Below are 26698 nucleotides of genomic sequence, written 5' to 3'. Positions count from 1 at the left end.
ACAATGGAAGTTAAGTTCATCACTGTCAGAAAAAAATTATAAATAAGCAAGGGGAAAACAAGCTACAACTCTGGGATACAAGCATTAGAGATGGGGATATCAGTATTCCTCATGTTGAGCTTGATATACATACACACATACTATTTTTTAGAAATAATTGTAGGCCTGCAAGTGTTCACATGTGTTAGTTTTCTATTGCTCTTGTAGCAAATTATTACAAATTTAGCTACTTAGCATAGTTTTGTTCCTAAACCGTTTTGTGTCAGCAGTGGAGGTTGTGTGACTGGTTTCTCTGCTCTTTGTTTTACAAATATGAATTCAGAGTTTTGTTTGCTGGATTGCATTGGGAGGTTCTAGGAAGAATTTACTTAAAGGCTCATTTGGGCTTTGGCAAAAACTAGTTTCCTACATTATTGGACAAAGGTTCTAGTTTCTTTGCTTTCTGTCAAGTTCTTAAAGTCTCATCAAATTCCTGCACATGGTGCTTATATCTCAGAAGCGGCAATGGTGCCCTGAACCCTTCTTAAGTTTGGAATGTCTTTGACTTTTATTTGTGCTTGATCCGAGTTCAGCTTTCAGCCTGCTAAAAACTCATTTGGATGAAGTTTATCTCAACTAGATGAAAAAGAATAAAATCTGTATCTTAAATTCTGTAACTTATCTACAAAATCACTTTTGCCAGGTTACATAACATATTCATAAAATCTGAAGACAGGGCATGAACGTCTCTGTTGGCCTTTATTCTACCAACCAAAAATGACTTGTATGCATAAAACTATTTCCCACTTCTATCTATAAGAAAGCATAGAAGCAGTGAGATTCCTGGAGCAAAACAAAACAAAAAAAAAAAAAAAAAAAAAAAACAGCCTGTGTGCAGACTTTTGTTTATAAATAACTATCTCAAATGAAAGGAATCAGAGTCATGGGTAAGTGGCTGATTGGGAGATTGGAGAAAGGGAAATACAAGATGAATCTAAGTTATTATTTGAAGCCCCCAAACAAAGAAGTAATTAAATAATTTTGTATAACTTGAACAAAACAATAAGTAGTATTGGATTATTAACCAATATATACATAGGTATTAATTAATGAAAAAACAAGTTGGGTAGATGTGACAAATCTTCTCTATGGAAGAATTTTAAAAAAAACTATGTGTAGATACTCTTGGAAATGTAATTTAGTTAATCCACTGTTTAAAAAATAGACTGGAATCAGTGACTTGTACCTAGAGGATACAGACTGGAAAGATGAATGATAGCACCTTGACAATTCAGACATTGAGCAGACATAACCACAACTAAATGATTAATGTCATCATCACCATATCATGCCGATATTATGAATAGCTTGATATGAGGCCTTATCTCCATGATATTTTTCTTTAAACATGTAATTCCAGTTTAATCCAGAGAAAGCAAGACAAATGAAAATGGAGACATTCTACAAAATGCCTGACTAGTAAGTTTTGAAATAGTCAAGATTATGAAAATCAAGAAAATATTAAGATGGTAATCACAATCAAAGGAAACTAAGAAGATATGATGACTAGGGGCAATATGGTATTTTTCATTTGAATTTTGAAAATGAAAAAAAGACATTAGAAAAACTGATGGAATTCAAAATATAGTTTTGTCAGTAGCAATTTATCAATGGTAAATTTCAGTTTTGATAGATGTAATATAGTTTTCCTTAAAATTTTATTTGTTTTACTTAGTTATACATGACAATAGAATGCATTTGTGCATTTTGATATATCATACAAGATGGGATACAATTTCTCATTTTTCTGAGTGTACATGTTGTGGAATCATATTGGTCATGCAGTCACATATATACATAGAGTAATAATGTCTGTTTCATTCTACTCTTTCTTATCCCTGCATCCCCTTCCCCTTCTCTCCCTTCACTTCCTTCTACCTAACTTGAGGTAATGCTATTCTTCTTCAGTGGTCCTTGCCTTATAGTGAATTATCATCTGCATATTAGAGAAATCATTTGGCCTTTGGTTTTCAGGATTGGCTTATTTCACTTAGCATGATATACTCCAATTCCATCTGTTTACTGGCAAATGGCATAAATTCACTCTTCTTTAAGGCTGAGTAATATTCCATTTAATAGATATACCACATTTTCTTTATCCATTCATATATTGAGGGACACCTAGGTTGGTTCCATAGTCTAGCTATTGTGAATTGAGCTCCTGTAAACATTAACATAGCTGTATTACTATAGTATGCTGATTTTAAGTCCTTTGGGTATAAACCAAAGAGTGGGATAGCTGGGTCAAATAGTGGTTTCATTCCAAGTTTTCTAAGTAATATCCATACTGCTTTTCATAGTGGTTGCACCAACATATAGTGCCACAAATGGTGTATGAGTGTACCATTTTCCTCACATCCTGGACAACATTTATTGTTGCCTGTATTCTTGATAATTGCCATTCTAACAGGAGTAAGATGAAATCTTAGAGTAGTATTAATTTGCATTTCTCTAATTGCTAGAAATGTTGAACACTTTTTCATATATTTGTTGATTAATGGTATTTCTTCTTCTGTGAAGTGTCCAGTTTCTTAGCCCATTTATTAATTGGGTTATGTGTTTTTTTGATGTTACTTTTTTGAGTTCTTTACATATCCTAGAGATGAATGGTTAATCGAAGGTGTATGTCATAAAGATTTTCTCCCAATTTGTAGGCTTGCTTCTTACAGTATTGATTGTTTATTTTTCTGAGAAGAAAGCTATTTAATTTGAATTCATCCAACTTATTGATTCCTGATTTTACTTCTTGCACTTTAGGAGTCTTGTTAAGAAAGTCAGATCCTAGGCCAACATGATGAAGATTTGGGCCTATTGTTTACTTTTATTAGGTGCAGTGTCTCTGTTCTAGTGCCTAAGTCTTTGATCCACTTTGAGTTGATTTTTGTGCAGGGTGAGAGAGGTTTAATTTCATTTGCAACATATGGATTTCTAGTTTTCCCAGCACCATAAGTTGAAGAGGCAATCTTTTCTCCAATGAATGTTTTTGCCACCTTTGTCTAGTATGACATAATCATATTTATGTGGGTTTGTCTCTGAGTCCTCTGCTCTGTACTATTGGTCTACAAGCCTATTTTGGTGCCAATACTGTACCCTTTTGTTACTATAGCTCTGTAATATAGTTTAAGGTTTGGTATTGTGATGCCTCCTGCTTCAATTTTCTTGCTAAGGATTGCTTTAGTTATTCTGGGTCTCTTATTCTATCAAATAAATTTCATTACTACTTTTTCTATTTCTCTGAAGAATATCATTGGGATTTTTAAAAAACTCTTCTACATTAGATTTTATTTGGAAAAAAAAGAGTTTTGGTTGAAAAAAAATATTACAAATTACAAACCAGTATCTATAGGCTGACATCCTTCAAGAGCATATGATCTAAGTAAATGACATGGAATTTCTACATTATACTTATTTGCTCATGCAAATATATATACAGGCACAATTAAAATTTTGATATGCTGATATCCTCAGGTCTCTCTCTCTCTCTTCCCCCCCCCCTCTCTCTCTCTCCATATTATAGCAGAATGCATTACACATATAGAGTACATTTTTCATATCTCTGGTAGTATATTAAATCAAGTGTCATTGGGATTTTAATAATAATTGCATTAAATCTGTATATCACTTTTGGTAATATGGCATATTGATAATATTAATTCTGCCTATCCAGGAGATTGAGAGATCTTTCCTTTTTCTGAGGTTTTCTTCAGTTGCTTTCTTTAGTTTTCTGTAGTTACTCTGTACAGGTCTTTCATATCTTTTGTTAGATTGATTCTTAAGTATTTTTTAAGCTATGGTGAATGGTTTAGTTTTCACAATTTCTCTTTCAGTGGATTCATCTCTGATGCATAGGAATGTGTTTGATTAATGGCTGTTGATTTTACATCTTGCTACTTTACTAAATTCATTTATTAGTTCTAGAAGTTTTCTGGTGGAATTTTTTGGATCTCCTAGATATATAATCATGATATTGGCAAATAATGATAGTTTGAGTTCTTCTTTACCTATTGTGTCCCTTTAATTTCTTTCTTTGGTCTAATTGCACTGCCTAGAGTTTCAAGGATGATGTTGAATAGAAGTGGTGAAAGAGGATATCTTTGTCTCATTACAGTTTTTAGAGGGAATGTTTTCAATTTTTCTCCATTTAGAATGATGTTGGCCTGGGGCTTAACATAGACAGCTTTTTATGATGTTGAGATATATTCCTACTATCTCTAGTCTTTCTAGTGTTTTGAACATGAAGGGATGTATTTTGTCAAATGCTTTTTCTGCATCTATTGAGATAATAATGATTCTTATCATTAAATCTATTGAACTGATGAATTACATTATTGATTTCCCTATGTTGAACCAGTCTTGCATTCCTGGGATAAACCTTAAACTATACTACAGAGCAATAGTAACAAAAATGACATGATATGGCACCAAAATAGACTTGTAGACCAATGGTACAAAATAGAGGACCCAGAGACAGACCCACATAATTACAGTTATCTTATATTAGACAAAGATGCCAAAAACATGTTTTGGAGAAAAAATAGCCTCTTCAACAAATAGTACTGGGAAAACGTAAATCCATATGCAACAAAATGAAGTTAAACCCTATCTCTCACCATGCTGAAAATTCAATCAAAATGGATCAAGGACCTAGAGACTAAACCAGAGACCCTTCACCTAATAGAAAACAAAGTGGGCCTAAATATCCAACATGTTGAATTAGGCCCCAACTTCCTTAATAAGACTTATATGGTACAAGAATTAAAATCAAGAATCAATAAATAGGATAAATTAAAACACAAAAGCTTCCTCTAAGCAAAAGAAACAATCACTGAAGTGAATAGAGAGCCTACAGAATGAGAGCAAATTTTTACCACATACAAATCAGTCAGAGCACTACTCTCTAGGATATATACAGTACTCAAAAATCTTAACACCAATAAAACAAATAACCCAATAAATAAATGGACCAAGGAACTGAACAAACACCTCTTGAATGATATACAATCAATCAACAAATATATGAAAAATAATTCAACATCTCTAGCAATTAGAGAAATGCAAAGCAAAACTACTCTAAGATACCATCTCACTCCAGTCAGAATGGCAGCTATTAAGAATACAAACAACAATAAGTGTTGGCAAGGATGTGGGGGAAAAGACACACTTATACAATGCTGGTGGTACTGTGCCGTAGTCAGGCTGGGCAAAATAACCGAGAGATGACAAGCAACTTGAAGGTTGAAGCAGGAACTACTTTATTTCAAGTGAACTCAGCGGGAACTGAGAACTGAGAACTCAAAGTAGCGGGTACCCAAGGTAGCAGGAGCCGCTTCTCTGCAGGACAGCAGAGGTACATATACCCAACTAATTACACACAGCTTAACTTAATTAATATCATCTAGATATAGCAGGCAGTCATTAAGGAATCCTCATAATCTTAATGGCTCGATGGCATTACTTCACAAACCACTCCTCCTGGCAAAGTGCCAGGTGTCATCTTGACTTGATTTGCATGCCCAACAGTACTGCAAATTGGTGCAGCCAATTTGGAAAGCAGTATGGAGATTACTTGGAAAACAGAGAATGGAATCACCATTTGACCTAGTTATCCCACTCCTTGGTTTATACCCAAAAGACTTAAAAACAGCATACTACGCTGATGTAGCCCTATCAATGTTTACAGCAGCACAATTCACAATAGCTAAATTGTGGATCCAACCTAGATATCCTTCAGTAGATGAATGGATAAAGAAAATGTGGGATATATACACAATAGAATATAACTCAGAATTAAAAGATAATAAAATTATGGCATTTGAAGATAAATGGATGAAGTTGGAAAATATAATGCTAAGGGAAGTAAGCCTATTCCAAAAAACCAAATGCCAAGTGTTCTCTCTGATTTAAGGATGCTGATTCATAATGGGGATGGGGAGAGGTGGGGAGCATGGGAGGAATAGAGGAACTTTAGATAGGGCAAAGGGGAGGGAGAGTTAGGAAGTGGGCATGGTGGTAGGAAAGACAGTGATATAAGACAGATATCATTAACCTAAGTACATGTATGAAAACATGAATAGTGTGACTCTACTTTGTGTACAACCAGAGACATGAAAAATTGAAAATTCTATTTATGTGGTATGAATTGAATTGCATTCTGCTGTCATATATGACAAATTAGAATAAGTTAAAATGTTTTTAAAAATAAATTAATACCATTAAATTTTGCAAAAATAAAATTAATAGTTGAATGTGTTTCTGACTTTGTGAAATCTATTTAACCTGTTATTTTATTGCACTTTAGTGCAATAAAACTAACAGTTTGGGCATCATGCTACCCTTGTATCAGAAGGCATAGAAGGACAAAGGTATTAAATGACCACCTGCTGGTCTCATTCCTAGTTAGTGTATTATTGGGAAAGAACCTCAGTACATCAATATTCACATCTGAGTAACTATATTGTACTTTCTCAGGGACTGAGTTTCCAAATAAAATGAAAGCATTTAATTAATTTTTTGCCTTGACAAAAAAGTTGTAGATTACTTTAAATATTTATAAATGTTGATAAATAGTTGATAGAAATTATCAAGTCTATCCTATTTTTGTTGCCCTTCAAATATAAAGCAAAACTCCTAACATTTGGAGAGCTCAAATAACACTTTCTTAGGCTATTCATTTTGAATTTTAAACCTACTCTATTATGAAAAAATCTTATTATGTGCCTTACTGAAATAACAGGGAACACTGTTAGCTGGAGGGTGTTTTAATGAAGAAATTTTATCCATATAGTAACTGTAATGAGGAGGAAAGAGATCCATGTGGGAATCTGAAGACTGATAGCATATTTCTGTAGAAAGTAGAAATTATTCAGGTCTTCCTACAATGTTTTATAGTTTAAGGTCTTATATACTATTGAGATTTCACTAATAATGTGGAAATGTTGACTTTGTTTATATTTTAGATTATAGGAGAAACAGAGAAAGAGGACAATAAGATGAAACTTTTGAAGATAAGAAGGAAAAACATAGAGAAAAATTATTTTGCGTGAGTTGAGATGTATGTTCAATGTCACAAGGAGACATTTATAGATGTCTGAAGTACCTAATCCCATACTGATCACAACTTAATTTTGGCATAGTAGGATAGGGATAAGAGAGAAGAAATAAGAAATAGGTAGAGAGGAGAAAAGAAGGACAAGGGAAGGAGATTTTTAATTCTAAAGTTCTGAATATTTTTTTCAGACTGGTAATTTCATTAAGGCAATTTCTCTTACAAACCTATTACTTCCAAATTGCTAGAATATCTGTAAACCTACCTGAGTACTCTTAATTAAATACCCAATAAATAGATAAAGCAAAGAGAAATACATTATCTTGAGGAATCAATAGTTTAGATGCTATCTATTGATTAAACAGCACTCTCTACTGATTAGATAATAAACCCTGATCAGTCACAGTGTCTAGAGATTGACCAGATCACCATACTTGGTTTGAGATTATTGGACTGATATCATTCTTACATACCTTTTCATACCCTTTTTGAGGTGGCCTGTATCCTCTCTTGAATAAATATATCTACTTTCCTAAAGAAACTTCTTTCTGTATTCTGACTGGCATATACTGAAATTCTTTTCCTTCATGTAATCCAAGAACCCCACCCGTTGGTCCTGGAGTCCCCCTTTCTCTCCAGGAAATCCTCAGCCCCTTCTTCCAAGACACCTACTGTTATAGGGTCATGAAGGAAAGAGCACTCTAAGTGGTAAGATTCTGGGAAATTGTTGGTTGTTGATGATGTTTTGCACAGCTCATCTCTAAATGGTTATATTGAATTGAAATTCTTTATTTGTCCAATTAGAGTAATGGTGACATAGGGTCCCTTCATAAGGGCTTTGAGAGAAATAAGGAAATATGTAAACATAAAAATCATCATATGCACCAAGTTTTGGTATTAAGTCTGATGTTTTTGTTACTTGGCCTGCTTACTCCCTCAGCCAGGAGTGTTGTCAGGAGGAATCCCTCAGCTCCCAGGCCCTCCAGGGCTGCCTGTGCTAAAGGCAGTTTTCTGGCCTCAGGTCATCTCTCCTTGTGCACCTTCTTCCTGTATCTAGGGGGGTGGATTAAAATGTTCTGACCTCTCCACACAACTGAAGACAACTGTGAAATATCTCCCAGCCTCAGAACTACTCTTGAGGTAGCTGAAGTCGCATCACTCCAAATCTCCACCTCTACTTCTGTCTAACCCCGCTTCCCTCTCCTCCCTTCCTTGGGAACTGATTCCAATGCATAGCTTAGGAAAATTTCTGTATCTCAGATTTTCCTAACATTATCTGGGGAACCCATATGTGATGTAATTCTTCAAATAATCTTTTTCCATAACTCTAATCTGCTTACTTACATCTTCACCAACCTTGGGTCACGTGCTCCTTGTGCCTTTGACCATGTTGATCCTTAAACCTGATAATAACTACACCCCTCAAGAATATCTCTATGTTCCTCTTCTCAAAGAAACTCACAGGTAAACTAAAAAGATACTGATCTTACTCCTGGTAGGGGCATTTTAAGTCTTTATAGTGAAGATTTTATTACACTCAATTTTCCAGATTGATATATTGTATTTTCCTTTCATTTTTCACATGCATTTAGCCTTTTTCTATATCTGTATTGTGTTTTGGAAAGGTCCTATTATCATATTCACCTTCCTTTTCTTCCTTTGGCTCAGAATTTTTCCTTCTGTACCTGTTCATTGTGAAACTGCAGAGGATTTCTATATCTCCAGAGGATCCTGTCTTAGCTTAGTTCCCTTGGACATTAAAAACTCTTCCTCAAGGGCCTCAATAGACCTCCTAAAGATTTTGAAATCAAAAGAGAGAACCAGATTATTTTTGTTCTTCTTTAAAGGCAACTGAATAGTGTTCTTTCTTTTAACTGACTTTGTGTTTTGCAGACACTATCCAGGATAGTATATTAGATATTGATGAACGTAATCAAGTAAGACAGGAATCCTGCTCCTGGATTTCTCGTATGTCATTAGGAGAACCCAGTGTTCACGTACCTACAGTGTGAGCTGGATGAATCATTTTATTTTACCCTGACCCATGCCAGTGCTTTCTGGAAAGAGATGAGGAGGAATCTGAACAAATTGTGGCTATACATGTAAGGATTTCAAATGTGGTATAGATGATAAAAATCCATTGTCATTATCACTAAAATATATAGCTGAGCCACACCTCTTCCCTAGGTTCTGTGGTAAACAGCAGTGCAAGTGGAATGTTTGCAACTCTATATGGTAGCATCACACAGAAGGTTTCAGAAAGTACTAGGACTGCCTCTTCCTGTCATTCACTTTCATATTGACAATCCCTAATTATGTGTCTCGCAGTTTTGCATTTCTTCTGCTATCTCCTAGTAAAATTCTTTTAAATTTATTTACCTTAAAATATTTATTTTCATATATGCAGATTAGTGAGTCTCTCCTTTCTATCATTTTCCATCCCACCTTCTCTTTTACTTTTTTAAGAGTAGTAACTTCCTCAAAGATGTGCAATTTCAGTGTTGATAGTTTATACCTACTAAATCACAGATCTAGAGAAGAGCAAATTTGTCTTTCTGAAACATTAATGTATGTGACTCAATTAAGATGTTACTTATTGCTGTTTTATCACATTGATATTAGTACCACTAATGTGTTTGAAGAGGTCACTTCAAAAGGAAAAGGAATTATTCACTCAAATGATGTAAAATCAATGCATATTAACTGACAGACATTTATTTTCAAAATTTATAAAGGCTTACCTTACCACAGTAGTTCATTTTTAGAAAACAGGAAATTTTTGCTTAGATACTAATAAGGAGAATTCAGCAAATGAATTCTTACCTGTTATTCTTACCTGCTTACCTGTTATTTGCTGCAAAATTCTGCAGCAACAGAATAAGTACTTGTCCTGGTGCCATACAGCAGCAAGATAACACCAGGGAAACATAAAAACCTTGGTATATGAGAGATGAAAAAAATAAAATGTGTAATAGTGCTGTCCAGTGCTATTACACTTACACCTTTAGTTCCTCTTAACCTCTAGGGATGTGTGATTATAAATAACCATTTTATTTGCTATAGATATTTAATATATTGCTACTAGTAAATTAACCATCTACTCTTCTATTATTTTAGAGCTCCCTGTGGGGATTGAGTTCACATGGTGTTGTCTTATGGTCTCTTTAGTCAATTAATATGATTAATTTCACAGGTGAATTTTTAAATTATTTTTACCTCATTGATATTATTCTTCTTGATCATGACATTTTTAATGTATATTTGAAGATAATGAGTGAAAATTTGTTAGGATTTTTTCATTTGTTAATGAAATGGCCCTGTTATTATTTACCATTATCCTATTTTAGAAACCAGTCCCAAATCATACCCATTTCTTGTCACTTCTCTAGTTTCACCTAGGAAGAAAGAGCATTTGGAGAAAGCTGTCCTGTAAAGCTTTGACAGCAAATGAATATGCCTCTGAAATTGAGTGCTAAAATAATGAAGATGATATGGTTTGATCATTTCTGTCTTCACCACACGTCATGTACTGAAATCTTGGACTCCTGGGGGGGGCAGTATGAATAAGTAGTGTGTAACCATTAAGTGCTGGAGCCTAATAGGAGGTCCTTAGATAACTTGAGATCATTACCTACAAAAAGGAACAGTATGACTCTGATACAAAATTGGTAGTGCCCTGTAAGGATTGGTATAAAAGTCTGAGTGTGTCCTCACCTGGATCTTTGATTTACTGTTACAGAATGTTTTTGCTAGCTCCAGCCTGGGCTTTTAACATTGCTGTCGCACTGTGATGTGGTGTAGAAAAGAGCTGCACCATTCCCTTGAACCTCTCAAACAATGAGCACAATGAACTTTTTTTCCTTAGGAATTCACCCTGGCTGAGGTAATGAATTACAGTAATGCATAGTAGTCTAATGCATGATATTATATGATACTTAAACCTGTTGCATAAATAAAATGCAAACATCCTAACAAAATATTAAATTACTAATTTCAAAAATACTTTATCAATACCATAATCTAGTAGATTTATATCAGAATTTCAAAAATAAGTCAAAGTTATAAAATTTATCTTTAAAAGCCATACAGGACAAATTATTAATAAATATTTCTTGAATGCAAAATCTTCCTTCTGGTGATATGTAACTCCTTTTATGTTAGCGTTAGATAACTTTGGGTATCCTAATATTCTACAGAATCACTCGTGATTCTCCACAAAATATAAAGTTCTATGTGAAAATTGTCTCCTGAAATAAAATATCCACACTAGATACTTACATAAATATTGCTGCCTCAATAGATTGACTTGATTGAAAACGTCTAAAAGTCTTTTTTGTTTCCTTTTTGAATTGCATGTATTTCATGGAGTAAATTATATTTTATGTTGATAATAATTAACAAAGCATTTTTTATCTCAAGATCACAGTTATGATTTTATTTTCACCAATTTAAATCTATAAGCAAGTATAACTTTTCATTCTAATAATATCTGTATTAATGCTTAATTATATCTGTTCATATTTGTAAAAATGCTGATATGGAAGTATGCACACAAATAAACATAGTTTTTCTTTTTTATTAAAAATAGTTCTAATATAATTGTTTCCAAAAGTCATATATGTGGAAATTAATTAATTCCTAATCTTAGAATGAAATATGTCATTTAAATAATATGTTACATAAAAGTGCTTCTGAAATAATAGATCCACTTGTATGTTATATTTACTTTAAAAGAATATATTAAGAGAATTACTCTCAGCAAAATTTATCAATAGTTTTGAAAATCACAGATAAATTTATTAACTATGTTATTTTGCCACTGGTAAGCTATAAATATATTGGCATAAAAATTTTTATCTTGAAGTAAAGGAGTTACTACTTACCATTTGTTCTTATAGCAGGATGATGTATTTGCTTCACCTGTTGCAAGAAGAAAGTGGGAGAGTCAGAGCACTATTTATTGTCTTGACAAAGTCTGGCTGTGCACATAAATCTTGGTCAATGAGGCCTGTAGCAGAACTTGTAACACCAATAGTCTCAAATTTCTGTGCTGGTTGTCTAACTGAAGTATTGACATTTTATAGTGATTTTCCACATGGCTATTAAAAATAATTTGATATAAAATTTACTAATGTACATTTGTTCTTTGGAGCTCATATATTGTTATAATTTATTCATATTTTTCTCATTTGATGCTTTGAAAATTCTTAACAAAATTATTAAAAGATGTTTTAGGATTACTTCTGTAAGAGTAAAGTTAAGTGTATGACTTTTTGAACTCTAGAGAACCCAATGGTTTCTTTCAGAGATCTAAAACATTCATCAACAATCTGTTTTATCCTATTTTGGAAAATAATTTGATCTTCTACCTTTGTAAATACAAACTCATAGTGCCTTTCAGTAGATAATGGCAAAAGACAACAGAGCTACATTGTATTTCTCAGCCCTCCTACATGAAATTCTACATACCACTGGTTTTTATTTGAGTCTATTACTTTACCGAAGGCTTTGATATGTCAGGCTTATTTTCATGTCACACAAATAAAGGAGAGTGAGCTGATAACATCAGATTCCTTCTACCTCTAAAATGCCATGATCTTAAATACTGTTTTTACAGAGGACCATAGTAAATTATAGGTAATATATACATAGCATTGGCAGGCATTTCTGGACGCTCACATTAGCTTGAAGATTGCACTATGTGGTGTTCCATTCAATAATTTTTGTGCAGTTTCATGGGTATATTATGGCAAAAATGAACAACACTCCACTGCCTACCCAAAAGCCATACCATTTATTTATAGCCAATCCTCTGGTAAAGAATTAGATATTCTTCAGAGAACAGTTTAGAACTTGGAATGGATTTACCATTAAAAAAAAAAAGATTTTAACCATTTGTGCCATGTCTTGAGTCAATACCTAACCTGTTCACTACATATATGTGCAGAGGGAGCTCTGAACAAGCGAATCAGATACCTATATAAAATCACCTTGGAACTCAAGTCTATGACGCCATCTTTGTGTGAGAAAATGTGTTTCATGGACACCAGACACAGGAGCACCCAGAGCCTACTCTCCACTTAGTAGTACAAAACATCATCAAGACCTTAAGATTTGTGGTGTGGAGAACATGAGCTAAATTCCTGTATCAATGCATAGTGGGAGATTATTTTTTAACTATAAATATGAGTAAATGTAAATGGAAATAATCTCATTTTATTTAATGTGAAAAATGAGAGGATATGTGTTAACGCACTGCCATGTAGTAAGAATTTGAAAAATATTAATTTCTTCCTATTTTACATGCATATTTTTCTCTGTATTTGTACAAGTCTGTTTCTAACACTTGTAAACTATAGGATTGCACTTGAATTTTATAAGAGATTATTTGACCTATTAAACTAAACTGAGAAATTCCCTGTGAAATGGATCAAAATGGTATAGATTTGCATTTCTCTAATTGCTGGTGATGATGAACATTTTTCATATGTTTGTTGATTGATTGCATATTATCTTCTGAGAAGTGTCTGTTCAGGTTCTTGGCCCATTTATTGATATTTTTTTTTTGTGTGTAGCTTTTTGAGTTCTTTATATACCCTAGAGATTAGTGCTCTATCTGATGTGTGAGGGGTACAGATATTCTCCCAAGATGTAGATCTCTATTAACTTCACAGATTATTTCTTTTGCTGAGAAGAAACTTTTTATTCCTAAGTTCTTGATCCATTTTGAGTTGAGTTTTGTGCATGGTGAGAGATATGGGTTTAATTTCATTTTGTTGCATATGGATTTCTAGTTTTCCCAGCACCATTTGTTGAAGAGGCTATCTTTTCTCCAATGCATGTTCTTGGCATCTTTTTCTAATATAAGATAATTGTAGTTTTGTGGGTTAGTCTCTGTGTTCTCTATTCTGTACCATTGGTCTACCAGTCTGTTTTGGTGCCAATACCATGCTGTTTTTGTTAGTATCTCTCTGGAGTATAGTTTAAGGTCTGGTATAATGATGCCACCTGCTTCACTTTTCCTGCTAAGGATTGCTTTAGCTATTCTGGGTCTCAGAATGGCAGCTATTATGAAGACAAACAACAGTAAGTGTTGGCGAGAAGGTGGGGAAAAAGGTACCCTCATACGCTGCTGGTGGGACTGCAAAGTGGTGCAGCCAATATGGAAAGCAGTATGGAGTTTTCTTGGAAAATTGAGAATAGAACCACCATTTGACCCAGCTATTCTTCTCCTCAGTCTATAACCAAAGGACTTAAAAACAGCGTACTACTATAGGGACACAGCCACATCAATGTTTATAGCAGCACAATTAACAATAGTTAAACTATGGAACCAACCTAGATGCCCTTCAATAGATGAAGAATAAACAAATGTGGCATATATATATATATATATATATATATATATAATGGAATATTTCTCAGCAATAAAAGAATAAAATCATGGCATTTGCAGGTAAATGGATGGAGTTCGAGAAGATAGTGCTAAGTGAAGTTAGCCAATCCTAAAATACCAAATGCCAAATGTTTTCTTTCATATAAGGAAGCTGATTCATAGTGAGATAGGGAGAGGGAGCATGGGAAGTATAGATGAACCCTAAATAGGGAAGAGGGGTGGGAGTGGAAGGGAGGGGAATGGGGTTATTAATGATGGTAGAATGTGATTGTCATTATATCCAAATTACAGGTATGAAGATACAAATTGGTGTGCATATACTTTGTATACAACCAGAGATATGAAAAATTGTGCTCTATATGTGTAACAAGAATTATAATGCATTCTGCTGTCATATATAAATTTAAAAAGGTATAGAAAGGAATAATAATTTTGATTTATTATTCACATTTAATAGTTTGCCTGTAATTCTACAGTTCTAGTTGTGACTTTATGATCATTATGTACACCATTATGTATAAGATATTTTGCTTGTCAAATACTAGCACTTTTATTATTAAGTTAAAAATATATGGGGCTGGGGATGTGGCTCAAGCGGTAACGCGCTCGCCTGGCATGCGTGCAGCCCGGGTTCGATCCTCAGCACCACATACCAACAAAGATGTTGTGTCCGCCGAGAACTAAAAAATAAATATTAAAAATTCTCTCTCTCTCTCTCTCTCTCTCTCTCTCTCTCTCTCTCTCTCTCTCTCCTCTCTCACTCTCTCTTTAAAAAAATATATATGTTGTCTTTTTGCATCATAAAATATCATATACATATTCAACCACCAAAGTACCTAAACCTTCCAAATGTTTGTTCTAGTCACTTTTGTTCCTTCTTCTCCCACTATTAGGTTGCCTTTTCTGCATTTCCACATACTTCAATCATTGTCAGTATTTCATAACCTGTGTTCCCAATTTTAGAAGTGAGTATCTTTCAGGTCATTATTTGTATGTCTAGGCTCTGTGTTAAAAAGGCAAACAGTATGTTTCTGTGTATTCACAATAATCAGTCCTAACCAGCTTTCAATGAAACTTATAATTGAGTCTTTTAATGACCACTGCTATTAATCATAATGACCAGTTTAAAGCCTGCACTTTGTTCCTTATTATTATTATTATGTTCCTAGTATACAGTAAGTACACTACTGTTAATAGTAATAACAGGAATATACAGTGTCTTTTGTTTCAGAATACATAAGCTACTATGTTCAAAGAACACTTACATTTCTGATTAAACTATACTTTTCTTTGATACCTAAGAGAAAGAAGAGTTTCCCTGAATGAGCAATTCAATTAAACCAATTACATTTATGGAACATTGTTATGCACTCAGTTGAATGAATCAGTTAGTTATTCAAAAACTATTTGTTGAGCACTATATTACATTCAATTTTAATATAAATTCTCTGAGGAATGTAAAAAAATCTTTCAGTTGCTGAAGAGATAAACTGTCATATTAAAAATGTAGAACAATGTATGAACTCATATGATTAGTGATAGTACATGTGTACTCATGATGATTGTTATAAGTTAAGAAATGAGTACACTTTGTGAGCAAATAAATGATGTATAGGTAAACAAAATTAAGGATGACTTGATATTAGTGAATGAATGGGCCTCAATAAAGTCTTTATTTCCTCTGGAAAGTTGTTACTATTAGAAAGTAACTCTTTCTTTCCAGTTTCTTTACAGGTATCCTAAGAAAGGAGATTGCCTCTGGTACATGAAGTTTATATTAGGTATTTGTTACATGATAGGCCATTGAGCAGAAAAAATGTGAGCTTGCATGTGTAATTACCTAATTCCAATATATCTTAAAGCTAATAGAAACATCATCTTTTGATTTATTTTTAGTATTAAATAATTCTTTTTATTTGTTTATTTGGTAAACTCAGTCCATTCCAATTGCTTTTTCAATAAAAATACTCATGTTAAAATTGCCTTGATGTGGTTTAATTTTTTTTGGAACAGGAAAGATACCAACATTTCATACATTTTCAAAATCATAGTTATGTTATTTCTCAATATTGTACAACAAAGTTTTACAATGTGAGTGCTAAAACAATGCTAGAAATAATGGTGTATTAGAACATTTGAGGAGGAAGTTTATATAGGTTGGGAATGCTGTGAGCAATTAAAAGATGAAAAGCATCATTCATAATGATGACTTCTTTCACCTTTGGCCAATAAACAGGTCAGTGATTACACATGATAACTACAATAATTTCAATCTATGGAAATCAACTAATTGGGAGTTAAATGGATGTATGCCATGAGATTTATATCTATAAAATAAAATATCTTTTAAACCCTCTGCATACATGTCACTTTACATATCTCCCTTGCCTATGACTAGTTACTATAAAGAATCAAATAATAATTTTTTAAAGTCATTGGTATATTTTAAAAGTTGAAGGTTGTTTGAGTTACTACATACAATGGTAATTTTTTTAACTGATTATGTTACAAGTCTTTAAGTATTAGGGGTGGTATATGCTAATGGGTAAGAGAATTTGCTTTAGAATCAACCTTGAAGACACAAGATTGTATGTTTCTTGAGAATAATTGTTAAGTACTAAATTGCTTCCATGGAAGAGGAATAGATATGTCTCAGCTAAAATTATTTTTATAGGACATGTATTTCATTTCTTTATCACCATGATTTCTTTCTGCTCTTTGTGCCACAAATCATACTTCACCTACTAGTTGCTCATCTACATTTATTTTCTCATCCCCCTCTGCTTACAACTCAGAATTTTGAATCTAATGTGAAGATGACTGATGTTTCAAAGTTTGGTTTATTTGTGCAAAAATATGTATGTTAGCAAAACATATTCTTTTTACAACAACCTAACTGTGTTCTATTAATAGTTGCAATTTAAAAATCTTATCAAGATAGAACTCAGGAGAACTATGGTGATGTCATTATTGCTATTAATATGCTGGTCTCAAGCTTTACATTTTCTTTCTAGTTCTATCTAGGAAATTGAGCTTAATATCTTACAAATGAAGATGAGGAACCAGATAATTATTTATTGCTAATAAATGACTCTTTTCTATATCCTTGAAGATACTGAGGAAGACAGAAATACTCAGGCTGAATAATAGCAAGCAGGGGAAGAGGGATAGCTTTACCATATGCTTTCCTGTTCATTAGAGGATGTGCACTGTTACTTAGTGCAATCTCTGCTAAAGAAATTCATAGGTTGGGGCTGGGGATGTGGCTCAACTGGTAATGCGCTCACCTAGCATTCGCAGGACTCTGGGTTCGATCCTCAGCACCACATAAAAATAAAATAAAGATGTTGTGTCCACCGAAAACTAAAAAAATAAATATTAAAAAATTCTCTCTCTTTCTCTCTCTTTTAAAAAAAGAAATTCATAGGTTATAACAATGCAATACTTTGTAAAGACTTTCATGATTATGTATTCTTAATATGACATGTATGATGAAATTTTAAAGGAACTCAGAAAAATCTAAGTGGGCTTGTACAGTAGCTCACCCATTATCTTATTGATGGTGCACATTTATTATGTCTGAACTTTTCTTGCAAGACAACAAAACTGTTCAAAAATTCATCTTCAGTAGACTAGTGTAGCATGGATGGTAAAGATGCATTGGCTGGGGGATAGGCCAAATAATTCATGGTTTTATTTATTTTTTTCTTGTCCTTCGATTATGGCTAGTTAAGTCACCTATTGAGCTGGTAGTTGTCAGAGTGTTTGAAAGCACGTGTTTTATAAAGTAAATTTTCGAATCAGATAATGTGGAAAATGTTAGAGAACAAGAAACTTTCTGTTCAGTGTAAAAGTTGCAGACAATTGATATTCTTTTTTCCTTAAAAGGAAAATTAAATCATGAAAGATCAATTTTCTGGAGTAGTATTTTATTAAGGGGTGATTCTCTTTGTTTCACATAAAAATAATATAGACCACTATCATGAGAACTTTTCCCTTTTTTGGTCACTTCTGTCTGAAAATCTCCACTATTTACCTCAACATTATCCCCCTTAGATCCTATTAACTCATAGTCTTTCTGATTGGAATCTAAGGGTAAGTAGATGGTGTTAGGCTGCATGAAATAGGCATTTCCAGGGATTCCCTATGTTATGTAAAAGTCTGAAGCATCTTAAGAACTCTAGAGTCTCCTCCATTGTGTCAACCAGGGACATATTTTCTCTTTTCCTCTATCTGGACCCTTTAATATGTATTCTTATATCATTATATGTTTTTATTAGTCACATTAATATTATTCACCAGTTATTAAAAATGACAGTTGTCTGATTGCCACTGCTCTTATCTCTTCAAGTTGCCCTTGTTCTTCTTCAAAGCCATTCTGTCCACTGCCTTCAGGGCCAACGTGGACTTTCCCTCAATAGGCAACAGATAAATCTGAGCTTTGCACAGCAGTGCCCTCCTAAATACAGCTACTGTTCTATGCCTTAGATATGTTCTGATCAAGCTGAGCATAGTGACTCATGCCAGTAATACCATCGGCTGGGGAGGGAGCTGCAGGGGGATTGCAAGTTCAAAGCCAGCCTCTGCAATTTAGTGAGGTCTTAAGCAACTTAGCAAGAACCTTTCTCTCTCTCCTCCATATATACACATGTGTATATATATATATATATATATATATTATATGTATATATTATATACATATATATATATTATATACATATATTATATACATATATATATATGTGTGTGTGTGTACATATAAAGGAGACTGACATGTGGCTCAGTGGTTAAACACTCCTAGGTTCAATCCCTGGTACCAAAAAAAAGAAAACTATTATCTTAATTGTCAGAATCTCTTTTGTATTGTTATGATATGTGCTGAATATTTATCCTAAAGGAAAAAAGTTTTCTTTATGAAGGAAGAACATGCATTATACTTTAAGTCTTTCAGACCTTATCTATTCTATGGTCCAGTCCCTCCCAATTCCTTCTCCTTTGCCTCCTTGCTTTTGCACCTGGTTCAGGGACAACTCTGTCTTTAATTCTCTTTCTCATAGACTCCTAATTTTAGTTTGTAACTCAGTTTAATTAATACCCTTTACAGTGGCCTTCCACAGCTCCTGTAGGAAGATTTGAAGTCTTTCCTATGCTCACATTCATTTTGTATACATGTGTAAATCCATATTTTTAAATGTTGCTTTTTAAGTTATTCATCTTCCTTCTAATCAGTAATTTTTTTGACCTTTGGAAACATGCATTTGCTTTTCCATATATTTCCAATCTTTAGAACTTATCTTGAATGTATATTTAGTACATGAGTAAAGAAAAATATTTGAAAAAGCATAAAGGAATAAAAAGTTGGATACAATTAATAAGATAAAGCTATGAGTGTGACACACTTTGAGCTGACTTGGAATGAAATAATGGATCTAGGAGAATGGAGATGAGGTTGATTCACATTCTCACGGAAGGCAATAATAAAAGAAAACAGGAAGACAAATGTGGATATTGGTGGTTGGAGAATGACAATATTTGTTTAGTAAGGGAATATGATATAAGGAAGAGAATTATTCTTATAACTTTTATTTTTCTATTTTAGTTTAAGGAATTTTCAGCTACACTATTGAAACAACTAAATCCCAGATTTTACTTTGTCAAAATAACCTTGGGTATAAAACAAATGACATCTTGTTCTTCACTGGGCTTGGTTCCAACTTCACACAATATCACCATCTGTACCACAGAATGATGCAAATCCAAGCCAAGGACTCATTAATCCTTCTGTGCATGTACCTCCACTAAGCTCTTCTTGTTCTCTCAAAGGTCAACTGATGGCTGCTTTAGCCTTCTGATTCATTGTACTTTAAGTAGGTAGTTCTTTGCCAAATATTAACTCCCTTTAAGTAAAGGTCCAAGAAATAAAGAAATCCATTTAGTAATTAATTTGGATGTTGCTATAGCTGGATTTTTGCTTGCTCTTTGATATTTGTCCTCTTTATGTTTGCTTAATAATATACTGGTGTCCAAAGGTCATAATATAAGAACACAATATAAGCCAATCCTTTTTGCCTGGAAAATATTTCTTAATCCCCATTCAAGATGATGTCTCATTTATTTTTAATATGAAGCTGTCATTTTAAAGTTAATAATCTATGACTCAGAGCAAGAAAAATCTAGTCTTCTTTAGAGTATTAAATTCCTGGTTGGGATTTTAACCTTGATTTCAAGTTGCACAAAAATAAATTTAACCTAAGTTCATTTCATTGTAATTTTAAACCAAGGGCAAAATTTTGACATGTCTGAATTTATAAATTACACAAATATAATTATATATTTATGCACACTGATCACATTGTGGGTTGTTAGATCGTATTACTTACTGAAGTGATATTGTTCTTGGAAAATTACTTCCATTTTTGAGGTAAACTTGTCTTCTGCCTGGTGGTAAACTGTTTAGATATAATGACCACATGCTCTCCTCCAGGATTCAGAATTTTCTTCTGTTTTGGGTTGGGTTCAGATGTTGTTGGTTATTTATCCACATGCTGCTACTCCTTGATGGGATCTCTCAGCTCAGGGAAACTCTTTGTAGGAGAACTTTACTTCTATATGGATGGTTCTCAAGATTTGTTAAGAGCCAGCCTCCAACTCACCCATCGTGCCTCTTCATTTGAGGACCTTGTCTGTTTAATTAGACTCTCCTCCTATCAACTCCACTCTTCAGAATGTTCTTTGCTACCCATAGTACCTTGTATTTCTCAAGCAAATGATAACTCTCCTCCCTGAAGACAATGTTCCAATCACACTGCTTCCTAACATTTCTTAGTGAAAATTCATTCTTCCTCTGGGAACTTCATAGGCTCTGGACTCTGCCTGGATTGTTCTGTCCTTCTCCCCTAACTCCACAGCTTCATAGTTAGCTTCCTCATAACTATTAAGCATCCTTTAAATTCTTTCAGGTTGTAGCTCTATTATTATAATTTTTTTAAGAGAAATCTTTCCCGGCTCCCAGAGATTGTATTACACAGATAGTTCTTTGCCAAATATTAACTCCCTCTAAGTAAAGGTTCAAGAAATAAAGAAATCCATTGAGTGATTAATTTGGATTAATTAATTAATTAATGTGATTAATTCACACATATTTGTTAAATAAGTTACTAGAAGAGTCTGACATTAAATATGCCAAATTTGAAGAAATGCAAAAATACTGAAAGTACTAGAAATAAATGTATAGATAAGATCAAAAGGCCAGAAATAGACATTATTAATATTTGCTTTGCACTTTGCAGTTTACAAAATAATTTCACATATCTTATATGGTGAAATTTTATCTTTGTTAGAGAAAACTGTTATATATCTATTCTACAGGATTGGAAAGGTTAATGCCTCAAGATCATAGAGCCAATAAATAGGAGAAATAAGAACTCTAATCTCCAAATTTGATATTTTTTCTTGTATGATGTGTTCTATGGTATGTTGGAGTCTCCAGACTTAAATTTGAAATTGGTAATAATACATTTTCTAGGCGAAATGCCAGCAACATTTGGTAGATTACAATTATCCCAAGTTGAATGTTTTGATGGATATTTAAGTTTTCTCCTACAGGAAACAAAAACCACTTACATGCACCAGTAATTGCCAATTCTCTGCTTTAGACTTCTCTTATGGGATAACTATGGTACATATTTCATAGCATGATTATAAGAATTAAATGTATACACACACACATATAATATTGTCTATTACAAAGTATTGCTTGGGATGTGAAAACTGCTATTACCATTATTATCATTGTTGTAAATAGTACTTAACATGCTTACTAGAGACATTCTCTCCTCACAACAGAATACTAAAAACATAAAATAGATGAATTTTTACCTCTAGTTAATTTGGGGGGAACTTTCATGATTGATTGCTGGAAGGAGGGCTATTCCTTTAATACTTATACCTTGGTTGAAGTTAGCTTCACCCTTAACAATTTTCTTCTGAGGTTCCAGCTTGGCTTAAAGAGAAATTCTTAGAATGGACATATCATGAATGGATATGAATTTAATCCACAACTGTAAGTTACAAAAGAAGAAGGTCTTACTGTGCAGTAAATGCATTGGAACTTAAATAGAATCATAACATTTCAATGATTAAAAGAGTATTAAATATCATCTGATTTCTAACTGAACCACTTAATAAGAATAAACACAGAGTCCTTTATATATGTTCATATTAATTTTGAAGACTAGAATTTCTTGTATCTTTTGATACTGTATGTTGTTTTAAACTCTTCATGATTTGCTTTTGTGGGAATTTCTTTGCTTTTCTTTCTCTACATTGCTCCTCAGTAGATTGTGCTCATTGATTTGGCACATATGCAAATTATAAATTTCATGTAGGGATCCCCAAACAGGAGATTACAGTCTAATAGATGAACTATGCAGATGTTCATCTTGTACCTAAGTAGCGAGTGCTCGGTCAATTTCCAAAAGAGCTGAATCATTTACAAAGGAAATCGATGGGACTCCTGATATGAAGTTGAGAGTCATGATTACATTCCCCTTAAAGAAATTAAAGTCAGAAATTCCTTCCGTGTTCTCTGATTTCTCCTGAAATTTCTGGTAAGATTGCCAAATTTAGAAATAATGTCTCCTTACTCTTAGTCTGATATAGTTATTCTCAACCTTCTCTGACTTAGTGCTTCATTCTTATGCCAAAAAAAGAAAAAATGAAACTCCACTTTTTTTATTCAGAAAATAATTTTAGGGATAATATATTCTTGATTTCCCCTAGAGATCACAAACCTCTAAAAACTGCTTTTCGTGGGGTCCCCTTGTTTTTAAACCTATTTAACTCAGCTGAAATCAACAAGGAAGTACCTTTCGGTGGCTCAATACAATTTAATCCTGGAAACAATTACCACACTCAATTAATCATTCACTAGGCAGCCCACCTGGAACAGGGGCAAAGTACAGATCTGAGGCATCTGATAGTTTCAATGCTTTGAGGGATATTTACACCCTCTGTGAGCATTAGGTAGTTGAAAAAAAAGAAACAGAGACTAGGCTCACAGGAGTCCTGGACTCATGTTAGAGCACATTTCTGGGTCAGTACCACTGACCCCAACCTATCAGAAGGGACACTTTTAAGGAAGTTACTCCAAGGAACAAGAGTCCCCTGCCACCCAGGTACTGGAGTAGCCACCTTGCTTGACTACTCCGTGAAGAATACTGAACACATTTTTTAGAAGATTGATTTTAATAATGGCCTAGCATCATACAAATTATACAAAAAAAAATGAAAGCAGTTCATAATAAATTAGACATATTTCATACACTTACAACAAAATACTTAGTGAAATCGCCAGATATTTTTAGTGATAGATTTGTATTTAAGGGAAAAGTAGTATCATGAACTATTTCTGCTCAGTGTAAGAAAATGAGAATAGAGGTATAAATAGACCCTCAAAAAATAGGATTAATAGAGTTAGTGAAAAATCACTCATTATTATATGATAAGAAAAGAGAGTAATAGCTTTAACTGAATTGGGGATTGCATGGCAGGACAAGTTCAAGATTGACACACTGAAAAGAAGAAAGTAAGAATTTTTAAATGATCTCTATACATGCATTGTTAAAAACGATTCCTTGATATGGGTTTCAGGGAGTCACAAAAGCAAATCATGAAGAGTTTAAAACAACACATAGTATCAAAAAATACAAGAAATTCTAGTCTTCAAAATTAATATGAGCATATATAAAGTGATTTCTCTGAGAATTTCCAGTCTTCTTCCTAGGGCTGGGACCAACTGGGGTCCACAATGCTGTGCCGAAGAGCTTGCCCATGTTCAGACAGCTTTGTAGAGTTACTAATACTCCTTTCTCCCTTTAGGTTGCTCCCCAACCCTGTATATATCGGGTGGAATTCATATGGGAAAGGAGCAAAATAACACCTTCATGTTCTAATATTTAAAATAATTTTGGAGAAACATATTCTGCAAGAGGTGATCATGACCATAGGGCATGAAAAATTAAACAGCAACTTGTTTGGTTATAGAGGAATAGCAGAATAGGCTGTTGAGAACTGTATGCAAATAAGGTTGCAAATGGTTCTCAATTCTAGAAACTTTTCATGTGCTGTGTGGTAAGTAAATTGGAAGGGGCTGGAGATTTGAAAGTACAGGGAATATGGTTAAAAAGTTACAAATATATCATAATGTTCTTGCTCAGTGTTCCTCAGGTAGATAGCAGGATCAGAGATTATATAGAGAGATGTTTGATTCAAGGCTAATTGACTATCATTTCTTAATTTTCTTTCAACCCCTGAGCTTAACTGGGAATTGGTTAGTTTCATACTATTAATTTATATTGCTTAAGGTGTGTTTGAAAATATGTGTGCATTACTTTCATAATCAAAATAGTGTCTTATTTGCAAGCTTCTTTTTAGCCATATGAAAATGTTTTCAAAGGCTAGTGAGAGACCATAAAAGAGAAATCAAGATTATTTCATCAGGAAATGACTATATATAAGATATGAATTATTTTACTTATTGAATAATAGCTTTTAAATTTTCTCTGGGGAAATAGATAACTGTGCAAGGCAGTCTAACGGTCTTTACCAGGGTGAGCACAGCTCTACTCTCATTGTCATCCCATCTGATGAGGATGTCCTTCAGCCTGAAAGCTCATGTTTCTTTACACCACAATCATGAATTATTTGCCATGTAACAGTGTTTAAAATATTTGAAAAAAAAAAGAATTTTATACCATTTTCTGTCTTTTCTCTTTTATTTATTTATTTGTTGTTTTTAGATATATGTGACAGTGGGTGTATTTTGATATACATACATGAAGTATAACTTCCCATTCTTGAGTTTGTACATGTTGTGGAGTTACACTGGTTGTGCATTCATATATGAATAAGAAAATTATGTTCAATTTATTCTTCTATCTTTTCTACTCCCTCCCCCAGATTTTTCTCTTGTATTAGTGAATTTGGAAGAAATTTACAAAAATTTTGGACTGGTTAAGTTTGATATACCTAACCCAAATAACTGTAGGGTTTTTGTATATTATTGTGTTTCAATTACCAGGAAAAATAAAAGATGGTACAAATTCCTAAATTGCAAATAAACTGCATTTCTGTAAATAGATTGAACCAATATTTATGCAAATAGATATATTGGTTCAATCTATGAAACTGACATTATACAATCAATTACTTCGAGTCTTAGAAATATAACACAAATTATATTGAGATCAGTAAAGAGTGTGTAAATTCCATTTCCTTTTTTGGCATAATCATGGCTTTGGATTTGGATGATGGTATGGTTCTACAAAACTTTTGTGTAAGTATTTAAACAGTGTAGTTGCTTTGACAAGTAACATATGCTTTCTATAGTTTGATCTACTTGCATTATCTTGCTGAAATGTGTCATATCTCCATAGTTAAGAAATGGGATAAATAAAATGAACAATAATGACTTTATTTATATGTAATGCTACAATTGTAGTATAATGGAGTACTGTGTTAGCCTTCAAGAGTTTGGGAAACAAACTAGGAAGCAATAACTTACATTATAATGAGCTAACATAAAGAAACCACTGGTTCCTCTTAGACATCCTTAACTCAAATATAAAAAGATAGCAATAAATGATCTGACTTCATTATTAGTACATTGTTCAAATTTCCCATTTGTTTTGTATTTTGTTTCTACTGACACCTTTGCTCTTTCTGCAGTCTCCCCATATATCCAAAGCAGTTTCATTCACCTCTAAGCTTGACCATATTCCCTGAGAGGGTTAGAGGGTGAAAATGTATTTTTGCTTGGAAGGTTTTATGTAAAACAATAACTCTGGATTATATTTATTCAAGCTATTTTTTACCTTATTAGCAAAATTTTATGCTGAATAAATATAACTAAGTTTCATCTTCATATTTAAAGTTCTCAGCAGTTTTCAACATCCAGTCAAGTCTGTATTAGCAACAGTATTCTTTCCTCCCCAGAAAACCTTAATCATCATAAAGTTCCAGAAATACAATAAAATACTCATAGGAGACAAACTATTGTTGACATTGGACATTACATTAGTCAGAGTTCTCCAGAGAGACAAAACACCTGAATAAGTCAATAGATGGACAAGATTGGATTTTTTAGGGCATTGGCTTATATGATTATGGTGGCTGAGAAGTCCCACGACAGGCTATCTGTAGTCTGGAGAACTAGGATG

The 26698-nt window shown here is 33.3% G+C and overlaps 1 protein-coding gene across 3 annotated transcripts in view; it reads right to left on the bottom strand.

The window, feature by feature from the left end:
* The window catches only part of LOC101965393 (cysteine-rich secretory protein 3), an 87111-nt gene extending 75106 nt beyond the window's left edge, over nt 1–12005 (bottom strand). For 2 of the 3 annotated variants that reach the window (XM_005318584.3, XM_078019912.1), the window contains exon 1: nt 11968–12005. The gene's annotated coding sequence lies outside the window, so the exon portion shown is untranslated. The remainder of the gene's footprint in view (nt 1–11967) is intronic. The other variant, XM_078019911.1, reaches the window with a different exon arrangement.
* Between the last annotated feature and the right edge of the window lie 14693 nt (nt 12006–26698).

Source organism: Ictidomys tridecemlineatus, chromosome 8 (genome assembly GCF_052094955.1).
Source record: "Ictidomys tridecemlineatus isolate mIctTri1 chromosome 8, mIctTri1.hap1, whole genome shotgun sequence".
NCBI lineage: Eukaryota > Metazoa > Chordata > Mammalia > Rodentia > Sciuridae > Ictidomys > Ictidomys tridecemlineatus.
The sequence above is the reverse complement of the archived record's forward strand: the minus strand, read 5'-3'. Positions and strand labels throughout refer to the sequence as shown.